We start from the raw sequence: 16,699 nt of genomic DNA, 5'->3' as shown, positions 1-16,699 counted from the left end.
CCAGAATTTAGAACTCAAAAATTACGTTAATATTAACATTATTCATTGTTGGGTTACATCATTTCAAATTAAAGAATAAACATAATATGTTGATGAATAAGACTTCAGACAATTGCAAATACATTTATCCACTATACATAAACTAGATGATCTGAAAAACCAGAATTTAGAACTCAAAAATTACGTTAATATTAACATTATTCATTGTTGGGTTACATCATTTCAAATTAAAGAATAAACATAATATGTTGATGAATAAGACTTCAGACAATTGCAAATACATTAGTCACCTATATATAGATTAGTTGTATGCAAAACTAGAATTTAGAAGTCAATAAATATGTTGATATTAACATTTTCATTGTTGGGGTACAACATTTCAAATTAAAAAAAAACATAATTTGTTGACGAATAAGACTTCAGACAATTGCAAATACATTTATCCACTATAAATTAACTAGATGTTCAGAAAACTAGAATTTAGAACTCAATTATTACATTAATATTGACATTTTTCATTGATGGGGTAAATCATTTCAAATTAAAGAATAAACATAATATGTTGATGAATAAGACTTCAGACAATTGCAAATACATTAGTCATCTATAGATAGATTAGTTGTACGCAAAACTAGAATTTAGAAGTCAATAAATACGTTGATATTAACATAATTCATTGTTGGGGTACATCATTTCAAATTAAAAAAAAAACATAATATGTTGATGAAGAAGACTTCAGACAATTGCAAATACATTTATCCACTATAAATTAACTAGATGTTCAGAAAACGAGAATTTAGAACTCAATTATTACGTTAATATTAACATTTTTCATTGATGGGGTAAATCATTTCAAATAAAAAAAACACATAAGTTGTTGTTGAATAAGACTTCAGACAATTGCAAATACATTAGTCACCTATATATAGATTAGTTGAATGCAAAACTAGAATTTAGAAGTCAATAAATATGTTGATATTAACATTTTCATTGTTGGGGTACAACATTTCAAATTAAAAAAAAACATAATTTGTTGACGAATAAGACTTCAGACAATTGCAAATACATTTATCCACTATAAATTAACTAGATGTTCAGAAAACTAGAATTTAGAACTCAATTATTACGTTAATATTAACATTTTTCATTGATGGGGTAAATCATTTCAAATAAAAAAAACACATAAGTTGTTGTTGAATAAGACTTCAGACAATTGCAAATACATTAGTCACCTTTAGTTAGATTAGTTGAACCCAAAACTAGAATATAGAACACAAAAATTACGTTAATATTATCATTATTCATTGTTGGGTTACATCATTTCAAATTAAAAAAAAAACATAATATATTGATGAATAAGACTTCAAACAATTGCAAATACATTTATCCACTATACATAAACTAGATGATCTGAAAAACCAGAATTTAGAACTCAAAAATTACGTTAATATTAACATTATTCATTGATGGGGTAAATCATTTCAAATAAAAAAAACACATAAGTTGTTGTTGAATAAGACTTCAGACAATTGCAAATACATTAGTCACCTTTAGTTAGATTAGTTGAACCCAAAACTAGAATATAGAACACAAAAATTACGTTAATATTATCATTATTCATTGTTGGGTTACATCATTTCAAATTAAAAAAAAAACATAATATATTGATGAATAAGACTTCAAACAATTGCAAATACATTTATCCACTATACATAAACTAGATGATCTGAAAAACCAGAATTTAGAACTCAAAAATTACGTTAATATTAACATTATTCATTGTTGGGTTACATCATTTCAAATTAAAGAATAAACATAATATGTTGATGAATAAGACTTCAGACAATTGCAAATACATTTATCCACTATAATTTATCTAGATGTTCAGAAAACTAGAATTTAGAACTCAATTATTACGTTAATATTAACATTTTTCATTGATGGGGTAAATCATTTCAAATAAAAAAAACACATAAGTTGTTGTTGAATAAGACTTCAGGCAATTGCAAATACATTAGTCACCTATAGATAGATTAGTTGTACGCAAAACTAGAATTTAAAAGTCAATAAATACGTTGATATTAACATTATTCATTGTTGGGGTACATCATTTCAAATTAAAAAAAAAACATAATATGTTGATGAAGAAGACTTCAGACAATTGCAAATACATTTATCCACTATAAATTAACTAGATGTTCAGAAAACTAGAATTTAGAACTCAATTATTACGTTAATATTAACCTTATTCATTGTTGGGTTACATCATTTCAAATTAAAGAATAAACATAATATGTTGATGAATAAGACTTCAGACAATTGCAAATACATTAGTCACCTATATATAGATTAGTTGTATGCAAAACTAGAATTTAGAAGTCAAAAATTACGTTAATATTAACATTATTCATTGTTGGGTTACATCATTTCAAATTAAAGAATAAACATAATATGTTGATGAATAAGACTTCAGACAATTGCAAATACATTAGTCACCTATATATAGATTAGTTGTATGCAAAACTAGAATTTAGAAGTCAATAAATATGTTGATATTAACATTTTCATTGTTGGGGTACAACATTTCAAATTAAAAAAAAACATAATATGTTGATGAAGAAGACTTCAGACAATTGCTAATACATTTATCCACTATAATTTATGTAGATGTTCAGAAAACTAGAATTTAGAACTCAATTATTACGTTAATATTAACATTTTTCATTGATGGGGTAAATCATTTCAAATAAAAAAAACACATAAGTTGTTGTTGAATAAGACTTCAGGCAATTGCAAATACATTAGTCACCTATAGATAGATTAGTTGTACGCAAAACTAGAATTTAAAAGTCAATAAATACGTTGATATTAACATTATTCATTGTTGGGGTACATCATTTCAAATTAAAAAAAAAAACATAATATGTTGATGAAGAAGACTTCAGACAATTGCAAATACATTTATCCACTATAAATTAACTAGATGTTCAGAAAACTAGAATTTAGAACTCAATTATTACGTTAATATTAACATTATTCATTGTTGGGTTACATCATTTCAAATTAAAGAATAAACATATTATGTTGATGAATAAGACTTCAGACAATTGCAAATACATTTATCCACTATACATAAACTAGATGATCTGAAAAACCAGAATTTAGAACTCAAAAATTACGTTAATATTTACATTATTCATTGTTGGGTTACATCATTTCAAATTAAAGAATAAACATAATATGTTGATGAATAAGACTTCAGACAATTGCAAATACATTAGTCACCTATATATAGATTAGTTGTATGCAAAACTAGAATTTAGAAGTCAATAAATATGTTGATATTAACATTTTCATTGTTGGGGTACAACATTTCAAATTAAAAAAAAACATAATTTGTTGACGAATAAGACTTCAGACAATTGCAAATACATTTATCCACTATAAATTAACTAGATGTTCAGAAAACTAGAATTTAGAACTCAATTATTACATTAATATTAACATTTTTCATTGATGGGGTAAATCATTTCAAATAAAAAAAACACATAAGTTGTTGTTGAATAAGACTTCGGACAATTGCAAATACATTAGTCACCTTTAGTTAGATTAGTTGAACCCAAAACTAGAATATAGAACACAAAAATTACGTTAATATTATCATTATTCATTGTTGGGTTACATCATTTCAAATTAAAAAAAAAAAAAATAATATGTTGATGAATAAGACTTCAGACAATTGCAAATACATTTATCCACGATACATAAACTAGATGATCAGAAAAACCAGAATTTAAAACTCAAAAATTACGTTAATATTAACATTATTCATTGAAGGGTTACATCATTTCAAATTAAAGAATAAACATAATATGTTGATGAATAAGACTTCAGGCAATTGCAAATACATTAGTCATCTGTAGATAGATTAGTTGTACGCAAAACTAGAATTTAGAAGTCAATAAATACGTTGATATTAACATAATTCATTGTTGGGGTACATCATTTCAAATTAAAAAAAAAACATAATATGGTGATGAAGAAGACTTCAGACAATTGCAAATACATTTATCCACTATAATTTATCTAGATGTTCAGAAAACTAGAATTTAGAACTCAATTATTACGTTAATATTAACATTTTTCATTGATGGGGTAAATCATTTCAAATAAAAAAAACACATAAGTTGTTGTTGAATAAGACTTCAGGCAATTGCAAATACATTAGTCACCTATAGATAGATTAGTTGTACGCAAAACTAGAATTTAAAAGTCAATAAATACGTTGATATTAACATTATTCATTGTTGGGGTACATCATTTCAAATTAAAAAAAAAAACATAATATGTTGATGAAGAAGACTTCAGACAATTGCAAATACATTTATCCACTATAAATTAACTAGATGTTCAGAAAACTAGAATTTAGAACTCAATTATTACGTTAATATTAACATTTTTCATTGATGGGGTAAATCATTTCAAATAAAAAAAACACATAAGTTGTTGTTGAATAAGACTTCAGACAATTGCAAATACATTAGTCACCTTTAGTTAGATTAGTTGAACCCAAAACTAGAATATAGAACACAAAAATTACGTTAATATTATCATTATTCATTGTTGGGTTACATCATTTCAAATTAAAAAAAAAACATAATATATTGATGAATAAGACTTCAAACAATTGCAAATACATTTATCCACTATACATAAACTAGATGATCTGAAAAACCAGAATTTAGAACTCAAAAATTACGTTAATATTAACATTATTCATTGATGGGGTAAATCATTTCAAATAAAAAAAACACATAAGTTGTTGTTGAATAAGACTTCAGACAATTGCAAATACATTAGTCACCTTTAGTTAGATTAGTTGAACCCAAAACTAGAATATAGAACACAAAAATTACGTTAATATTATCATTATTCATTGTTGGGTTACATCATTTCAAATTAAAAAAAAAACATAATATATTGATGAATAAGACTTCAAACAATTGCAAATACATTTATCCACTATACATAAACTAGATGATCTGAAAAACCAGAATTTAGAACTCAAAAATTACGTTAATATTAACATTATTCATTGTTGGGTTACATCATTTCAAATTAAAGAATAAACATAATATGTTGATGAATAAGACTTCAGACAATTGCAAATACATTTATCCACTATAATTTATCTAGATGTTCAGAAAACTAGAATTTAGAACTCAATTATTACGTTAATATTAACATTTTTCATTGATGGGGTAAATCATTTCAAATAAAAAAAACACATAAGTTGTTGTTGAATAAGACTTCAGGCAATTGCAAATACATTAGTCACCTATAGATAGATTAGTTGTACGCAAAACTAGAATTTAAAAGTCAATAAATACGTTGATATTAACATTATTCATTGTTGGGGTACATCATTTCAAATTAAAAAAAAAAAAAATAATATGTTGATGAATAAGACTTCAGACAATTGCAAATACATTTATCCACGATACATAAACTAGATGATCAGAAAAACCAGAATTTAAAACTCAAAAATTACGTTAATATTAACATTATTCATTGAAGGGTTACATCATTTCAAATTAAAGAATAAACATAATATGTTGATGAATAAGACTTCAGGCAATTGCAAATACATTAGTCATCTGTAGATAGATTAGTTGTACGCAAAACTAGAATTTAGAAGTCAATAAATACGTTGATATTAACATAATTCATTGTTGGGGTACATCATTTCAAATTAAAAAAAAAACATAATATGGTGATGAAGAAGACTTCAGACAATTGCAAATACATTTATCCACTATAATTTATCTAGATGTTCAGAAAACTAGAATTTAGAACTCAATTATTACGTTAATATTAACATTTTTCATTGATGGGGTAAATCATTTCAAATAAAAAAAACACATAAGTTGTTGTTGAATAAGACTTCAGGCAATTGCAAATACATTAGTCACCTATAGATAGATTAGTTGTACGCAAAACTAGAATTTAAAAGTCAATAAATACGTTGATATTAACATTATTCATTGTTGGGGTACATCATTTCAAATTAAAAAAAAAAACATAATATGTTGATGAAGAAGACTTCAGACAATTGCAAATACATTTATCCACTATAAATTAACTAGATGTTCAGAAAACTAGAATTTAGAACTCAATTATTACGTTAATATTAACATTTTTCATTGATGGGGTAAATCATTTCAAATAAAAAAAACACATAAGTTGTTGTTGAATAAGACTTCAGACAATTGCAAATACATTAGTCACCTTTAGTTAGATTAGTTGAACCCAAAACTAGAATATAGAACACAAAAATTACGTTAATATTATCATTATTCATTGTTGGGTTACATCATTTCAAATTAAAAAAAAAACATAATATATTGATGAATAAGACTTCAAACAATTGCAAATACATTTATCCACTATACATAAACTAGATGATCTGAAAAACCAGAATTTAGAACTCAAAAATTACGTTAATATTAACATTATTCATTGATGGGGTAAATCATTTCAAATAAAAAAAACACATAAGTTGTTGTTGAATAAGACTTCAGACAATTGCAAATACATTAGTCACCTTTAGTTAGATTAGTTGAACCCAAAACTAGAATATAGAACACAAAAATTACGTTAATATTATCATTATTCATTGTTGGGTTACATCATTTCAAATTAAAAAAAAAACATAATATATTGATGAATAAGACTTCAAACAATTGCAAATACATTTATCCACTATACATAAACTAGATGATCTGAAAAACCAGAATTTAGAACTCAAAAATTACGTTAATATTAACATTATTCATTGTTGGGTTACATCATTTCAAATTAAAGAATAAACATAATATGTTGATGAATAAGACTTCAGACAATTGCAAATACATTTATCCACTATAATTTATCTAGATGTTCAGAAAACTAGAATTTAGAACTCAATTATTACGTTAATATTAACATTTTTCATTGATGGGGTAAATCATTTCAAATAAAAAAAACACATAAGTTGTTGTTGAATAAGACTTCAGGCAATTGCAAATACATTAGTCACCTATAGATAGATTAGTTGTACGCAAAACTAGAATTTAAAAGTCAATAAATACGTTGATATTAACATTATTCATTGTTGGGGTACATCATTTCAAATTAAAAAAAAAACATAATATGTTGATGAAGAAGACTTCAGACAATTGCAAATACATTTATCCACTATAAATTAACTAGATGTTCAGAAAACTAGAATTTAGAACTCAATTATTACGTTAATATTAACCTTATTCATTGTTGGGTTACATCATTTCAAATTAAAGAATAAACATAATATGTTGATGAATAAGACTTCAGACAATTGCAAATACATTAGTCACCTATATATAGATTAGTTGTATGCAAAACTAGAATTTAGAAGTCAATAAATATGTTGATATTAACATTTTCATTGTTGGGTAACATCATTTCAAATTAAAAAAAAAAACATAATATGTTGATGAATAAGACTTCAGACAATTGCAAATACATTTATCCACTATAAATTAACTAGATGTTCAGAAAACTAGAATTTAGAACTCAATTATTACGTTAATATTAACATTTTTCATTGATGGGGTAAATCATATCAAATAAAAAAAAATACATAAGTTGTTGTTAAATAAGACTTCAGGCAATTGCAAATACATTAGTCACCTATAGATAGATTAGTTGTACGCAAAACTAGAATTAAGAAGTCAATAAATACAATGATATTAACATTATTCATTGTTGGGTTACATCATTTCAAATTAAAAAAAAAACATAATATGTTGATGAAGAAGACTTCAGACAATTGCAAATACATTTATCCACTATAATTTATGTAGATGTTCAGAAAACTAGAATTTAGAACTCAATTATTACGTTAATATTAACATTTTTCATTGATGGGGTAAATCATTTCAAATAAAAAAAACACATAAGTTGTTGTTGAATAAGACTTCAGGCAATTGCAAATACATTAGTCACCTATAGATAGATTAGTTGTACGCAAAACTAGAATTTAAAAGTCAATAAATACGTTGATATTAACATTATTCATTGTTGGGGTACATCATTTCAAATTAAAAAAAAAACATAATATGTTGATGAAGAAGACTTCAGACAATTGCAAATACATTTATCCACTATAAATTAACTAGATGTTCAGAAAACTAGAATTTAGAACTCAATTATTACGTTAATATTAACATTATTCATTGTTGGGTTACATCATTTCAAATTAAAGAATAAACATATTATGTTGATGAATAAGACTTCAGACAATTGCAAATACATTTATCCACTATACATAAACTAGATGATCTGAAAAACCAGAATTTAGAACTCAAAAATTACGTTAATATTTACATTATTCATTGTTGGGTTACATCATTTCAAATTAAAGAATAAACATAATATGTTGATGAATAAGACTTCAGACAATTGCAAATACATTAGTCACCTATATATAGATTAGTTGTATGCAAAACTAGAATTTAGAAGTCAATAAATATGTTGATATTAACATTTTCATTGTTGGGGTACAACATTTCAAATTAAAAAAAAACATAATATGTTGATGAAGAAGACTTCAGACAATTGCTAATACATTTTTCCACTATAATTTATGTAGATGTTCAGAAAACTAGAATTTAGAACTCAATTATTACGTTAATATTAACATTATTCATTGAAGGGTTACATCATTTCAAATTAAAGAATAAACATAATATGTTGATGAATAAGACTTCAGGCAATTGCAAATACATTAGTCATCTATAGATAGATTAGTTGTACGCAAAACTAGAATTTAGAAGTCAATAAATACGTTGATATTAACATAATTCATTGTTGGGGTACATCATTTCAAATTAAAAAAAAAACATAATATGTTGATGAAGAAGACTTCAGACAATTGCAAATACATTTATCCACTATAATTTATCTAGATGTTCAGAAAACTAGAATTTAGAACTCAATTATTACGTTAATATTAACATTTTTCATTGATGGGGTAAATCATTTCAAATAAAAAAAACACATAAGTTGTTGTTGAATAAGACTTCAGGCAATTGCAAATACATTAGTCACCTATAGATAGATTAGTTGTACGCAAAACTAGAATTTAAAAGTCAATAAATACGTTGATATTAACATTATTCATTGTTGGGGTACATCATTTCAAATTAAAAAAAAAACATAATATGTTGATGAAGAAGACTTCAGACAATTGCAAATACATTTATCCACTATAAATTAACTAGATGTTCAGAAAACTAGAATTTAGAACTCAATTATTACGTTAATATTAACATTTTTCATTGATGGGGTAAATCATTTCAAATAAAAAAAACACATAAGTTGTTGTTGAATAAGACTTCAGACAATTGCAAATACATTAGTCACCTTTAGTTAGATTAGTTGAACCCAAAACTAGAATATAGAACACAAAAATTACGTTAATATTATCATTATTCATTGTTGGGTTACATCATTTCAAATTAAAAAAAAAACATAATATATTGATGAATAAGACTTCAAACAATTGCAAATACATTTATCCACTATACATAAACTAGATGATCTGAAAAACCAGAATTTAGAACTCAAAAATTACGTTAATATTAACATTATTCATTGATGGGGTAAATCATTTCAAATAAAAAAAACACATAAGTTGTTGTTGAATAAGACTTCAGACAATTGCAAATACATTAGTCACCTTTAGTTAGATTAGTTGAACCCAAAACTAGAATATAGAACACAAAAATTACGTTAATATTATCATTATTCATTGTTGGGTTACATCATTTCAAATTAAAAAAAAAACATAATATATTGATGAATAAGACTTCAAACAATTGCAAATACATTTATCCACTATACATAAACTAGATGATCTGAAAAACCAGAATTTAGAACTCAAAAATTACGTTAATATTAACATTATTCATTGTTGGGTTACATCATTTCAAATTAAAGAATAAACATAATATGTTGATGAATAAGACTTCAGACAATTGCAAATACATTTATCCACTATAATTTATCTAGATGTTCAGAAAACTAGAATTTAGAACTCAATTATTACGTTAATATTAACATTTTTCATTGATGGGGTAAATCATTTCAAATTAAAGAATAAACATAATATGTTGATGAATAAGACTTCAGGCAATTGCAAATACATTAGTCATCTATAGATAGATTAGTTGTACGCAAAACTAGAATTTAGAAGTCAATAAATACGTTGATATTAACATAATTCATTGTTGGGGTACATCATTTCAAATTAAAAAAAAAACATAATATGTTGATGAAGAAGACTTCAGACAATTGCAAATACATTTATCCACTATAATTTATCTAGATGTTCAGAAAACTAGAATTTAGAACTCAATTATTACGTTAATATTAACATTTTTCATTGATGGGGTAAATCATTTCAAATAAAAAAAACACATAAGTTGTTGTTGAATAAGACTTCAGACAATTGCAAATACATTAGTCACCTTTAGTTAGATTAGTTGAACCCAAAACTAGAATATAGAACACAAAAATTACGTTAATATTATCATTATTCATTGTTGGGTTACATCATTTCAAATTAAAAAAAAAACATAATATATTGATGAATAAGACTTCAAACAATTGCAAATACATTTATCCACTATACATAAACTAGATGATCTGAAAAACCAGAATTTAGAACTCAAAAATTACGTTAATATTAACATTATTCATTGATGGGGTAAATCATTTCAAATAAAAAAAACACATAAGTTGTTGTTGAATAAGACTTCAGACAATTGCAAATACATTAGTCACCTTTAGTTAGATTAGTTGAACCCAAAACTAGAATATAGAACACAAAAATTACGTTAATATTATCATTATTCATTGTTGGGTTACATCATTTCAAATTAAAAAAAAAAACATAATATATTGATGAATAAGACTTCAAACAATTGCAAATACATTTATCCACTATACATAAACTAGATGATCTGAAAAACCAGAATTTAGAACTCAAAAATTACGTTAATATTAACATTATTCATTGTTGGGTTACATCATTTCAAATTAAAGAATAAACATAATATGTTGATGAATAAGACTTCAGACAATTGCAAATACATTTATCCACTATAATTTATCTAGATGTTCAGAAAACTAGAATTTAGAACTCAATTATTACGTTAATATTAACATTTTTCATTGATGGGGTAAATCATTTCAAATAAAAAAAACACATAAGTTGTTGTTGAATAAGACTTCAGGCAATTGCAAATACATTAGTCACCTATAGATAGATTAGTTGTACGCAAAACTAGAATTTAAAAGTCAATAAATACGTTGATATTAACATTATTCATTGTTGGGGTACATCATTTCAAATTAAAAAAAAAACATAATATGTTGATGAAGAAGACTTCAGACAATTGCAAATACATTTATCCACTATAAATTAACTAGATGTTCAGAAAACTAGAATTTAGAACTCAATTATTACGTTAATATTAACCTTATTCATTGTTGGGTTACATCATTTCAAATTAAAGAATAAACATAATATGTTGATGAATAAGACTTCAGACAATTGCAAATACATTAGTCACCTATATATAGATTAGTTGTATGCAAAACTAGAATTTAGAAGTCAATAAATATGTTGATATTAACATTTTCATTGTTGGGTAACATCATTTCAAATTAAAAAAAAAAACATAATATGTTGATGAATAAGACTTCAGACAATTGCAAATACATTTATCCACTATAAATTAACTAGATGTTCAGAAAACTAGAATTTAGAACTCAATTATTACGTTAATATTAACATTTTTCATTGATGGGGTAAATCATATCAAATAAAAAAAAATACATAAGTTGTTGTTAAATAAGACTTCAGGCAATTGCAAATACATTAGTCACCTATAGATAGATTAGTTGTACGCAAAACAAGAATTAAGAAGTCAATAAATACAATGATATTAACATTATTCATTGTTGGGTTACATCATTTCAAATTAAAAAAAAAACATAATATGTTGATGAAGAAGACTTCAGACAATTGCAAATACATTTATCCACTATAATTTATGTAGATGTTCAGAAAACTAGAATTTAGAACTCAATTATTACGTTAATATTAACATTTTTCATTGATGGGGTAAATCATTTCAAATAAAAAAAACACATAAGTTGTTGTTGAATAAGACTTCAGGCAATTGCAAATACATTAGTCACCTATAGATAGATTAGTTGTACGCAAAACTAGAATTTAAAAGTCAATAAATACGTTGATATTAACATTATTCATTGTTGGGGTACATCATTTCAAATTAAAAAAAAAAACATAATATGTTGATGAAGAAGACTTCAGACAATTGCAAATACATTTATCCACTATAAATTAACTAGATGTTCAGAAAACTAGAATTTAGAACTCAATTATTACGTTAATATTAACATTATTCATTGTTGGGTTACATCATTTCAAATTAAAGAATAAACATATTATGTTGATGAATAAGACTTCAGACAATTGCAAATACATTTATCCACTATACATAAACTAGATGATCTGAAAAAACCAGAATTTAGAACTCAAAAATTACGTTAATATTAACATTATTCATTGTTGGGTTACATCATTTCAAATTAAAGAATAAACATAATATGTTGATGAATAAGACTTCAGACAATTGCAAATACATTAGTCACCTATATATAGATTAGTTGTATGCAAAACTAGAATTTAGAAGTCAATAAATATGTTGATATTAACATTTTCATTGTTGGGGTACAACATTTCAAATTAAAAAAAAACATAATATGTTGATGAAGAAGACTTCAGACAATTGCTAATACATTTTTCCACTATAATTTATGTAGATGTTCAGAAAACTAGAATTTAGAACTCAATTATTACGTTAATATTAACATTTTTCATTGATGGGGTAAATCATTTCAAATAAAAAAAACACATAAGTTGTTGTTGAATAAGACTTCAGGCAATTGCAAATACATTAGTCACCTATAGATAGATTAGTTGTACGCAAAACTAGAATTTAAAAGTCAATAAATACGTTGATATTAACATTATTCATTGTTGGGGTACATCATTTCAAATTAAAAAAAAAACATAATATGTTGATGAAGAAGACTTCAGACAATTGCAAATACATTTATCCACTATAAATTAACTAGATGTTCAGAAAACTAGAATTTAGAACTCAATTATTACGTTAATATTAACATTATTCATTGTTGGGTTACATCATTTCAAATTAAAGAATAAACATATTATGTTGATGAATAAGACTTCAGACAATTGCAAATACATTTATCCACTATACATAAACTAGATGATCTGAAAAACCAGAATTTAGAACTCAAAAATTACGTTAATATTAACATTATTCATTGTTGGGTTACATCATTTCAAATTAAAGAATAAACATAATATGTTGATGAATAAGACTTCAGACAATTGCAAATACATTAGTCACCTATATATAGATTAGTTGTATGCAAAACTAGAATTTAGAAGTCAATAAATATGTTGATATTAACATTTTCATTGTTGGGGTACAACATTTCAAATTAAAAAAAAACATAATTTGTTGACGAATAAGACTTCAGACAATTGCAAATACATTTATCCACTATAAATTAACTAGATGTTCAGAAAACTAGAATTTAGAACTCAATTATTACATTAATATTAACATTTTTCATTGATGGGGTAAATCATTTCAAATAAAAAAAACACATAAGTTGTTGTTGAATAAGACTTCAGACAATTGCAAATACATTAGTCACCTTTAGTTAGATTAGTTGAACCCAAAACTAGAATATAGAACACAAAAATTACGTTAATATTATCATTATTCATTGTTGGGTTACATCATTTCAAATTAAAAAAAAAAAAAATAATATGTTGATGAATAAGACTTCAGACAATTGCAAATACATTTATCCACGATACATAAACTAGATGATCAGAAAAACCAGAATTTAAAACTCAAAAATTACGTTAATATTAACATTATTCATTGAAGGGTTACATCATTTCAAATTAAAGAATAAACATAATATGTTGATGAATAAGACTTCAGGCAATTGCAAATACATTAGTCATCTATAGATAGATTAGTTGTACGCAAAACTAGAATTTAGAAGTCAATAAATACGTTGATATTAACATAATTCATTGTTGGGGTACATCATTTCAAATTAAAAAAAAAAACATAATATGTTGATGAAGAAGACTTCAGACAATTGCAAATACATTTATCCACTATAATTTATCTAGATGTTCAGAAAACTAGAATTTACAACTCAATTATTACGTTAATATTAACATTTTTCATTTATGGGGTAAATCATTTCAAATAAAAAAAACACATAAGTTGTTGTTGAATAAGACTTCAGGCAATTGCAAATACATTAGTCACCTATAGATAGATTAGTTGTACGCAAAACTAGAATTTAAAAGTCAATAAATACGTTGATATTAACATTATTCATTGTTGGGGTACATCATTTCAAATTAAAAAAAAAACATAATATGTTGATGAAGAAGACTTCAGACAATTGCAAATACATTTATCCACTATAAATTAACTAGATGTTCAGAAAACTAGAATTTAGAACTCAATTATTACGTTAATATTAACATTTTTCATTGATGGGGTAAATCATTTCAAATAAAAAAAACACATAAGTTGTTGTTGAATAAGACTTCAGACAATTGCAAATACATTAGTCACCTTTAGTTAGATTAGTTGAACCCAAAACTAGAATATAGAACACAAAAATTACGTTAATATTATCATTATTCATTGTTGGGTTACATCATTTCAAATTAAAAAAAAAACATAATATATTGATGAATAAGACTTCAAACAATTGCAAATACATTTATCCACTATACATAAACTAGATGATCTGAAAAACCAGAATTTAGAACTCAAAAATTACGTTAATATTAACATTATTCATTGATGGGGTAAATCATTTCAAATAAAAAAAACACATAAGTTGTTGTTGAATAAGACTTCAGACAATTGCAAATACATTAGTCACCTTTAGTTAGATTAGTTGAACCCAAAACTAGAATATAGAACACAAAAATTACGTTAATATTATCATTATTCATTGTTGGGTTACATCATTTCAAATTAAAAAAAAAACATAATATATTGATGAATAAGACTTCAAACAATTGCAAATACATTTATCCACTATACATAAACTAGATGATCTGAAAAACCAGAATTTAGAACTCAAAAATTACGTTAATATTAACATTATTCATTGTTGGGTTACATCATTTCAAATTAAAGAATAAACATAATATGTTGATGAATAAGACTTCAGACAATTGCAAATACATTTATCCACTATAATTTATCTAGATGTTCAGAAAACTAGAATTTAGAACTCAATTATTACGTTAATATTAACATTTTTCATTGATGGGGTAAATCATTTCAAATAAAAAAAACACATAAGTTGTTGTTGAATAAGACTTCAGGCAATTGCAAATACATTAGTCACCTATAGATAGATTAGTTGTACGCAAAACTAGAATTTAAAAGTCAATAAATACGTTGATATTAACATTATTCATTGTTGGGGTACATCATTTCAAATTAAAAAAAAAACATAATATGTTGATGAAGAAGACTTCAGACAATTGCAAATACATTTATCCACTATAAATTAACTAGATGTTCAGAAAACTAGAATTTAGAACTCAATTATTACGTTAATATTAACCTTATTCATTGTTGGGTTACATCATTTCAAATTAAAGAATAAACATAATATATTGATGAATAAGACTTCAGACAATTGCAAATACATTAGTCACCTATATATAGATTAGTTGTATGCAAAACTAGAATTTAGAAGTCAATAAATATGTTGATATTAACATTTTCATTGTTGGGTAACATCATTTCAAATTAAAAAAAAAAACATAATATGTTGATGAATAAGACTTCAGACAATTGCAAATACATTTATCCACTATAAATTAACTAGATGTTCAGAAAACTAGAATTTAGAACTCAATTATTACGTTAATATTAACATTTTTCATTGATGGTGTAAATCATATCAAATAAAAAAAAATACATAAGTTGTTGTTAAATAAGACTTCAGGCAATTGCAAATACATTAGTCACCTATAGATAGATTAGTTGTACGCAAAACTAGAATTAAGAAGTCAATAAATACAATGATATTAACATTATTCATTGTTGGGTTACATCATTTCAAATTAAAAAAAAAACATAATATGTTGATGAAGAAGACTTCAGACAATTGCAAATACATTTATCCACTATAATTTATGTAGATGTTCAGAAAACTAGAATTTAGAACTCAATTATTACGTTAATATTAACATTTTTCATTGATGGGGTAAATCATTTCAAATAAAAAAAACACATAAGTTGTTGTTGAATAAGACTTCAGGCAATTGCAAATACATTAGTCACCTATAGATAGATTAGTTGTACGCAAAACTAGAATTTAAAAGTCAATAAATACGTTGATATTAACATTATTCATTGTTGGGGTACATCATTTCAAATTAAAAAAAAAACATAATATGTTGATGAAGAAGACTTCAGACAATTGCAAA

This window comes from Metopolophium dirhodum, chromosome 1 (genome assembly GCF_019925205.1).
Source record: "Metopolophium dirhodum isolate CAU chromosome 1, ASM1992520v1, whole genome shotgun sequence".
Lineage (NCBI taxonomy): Eukaryota > Metazoa > Arthropoda > Insecta > Hemiptera > Aphididae > Metopolophium > Metopolophium dirhodum.
This window is presented reverse-complemented; position numbering follows the sequence as displayed.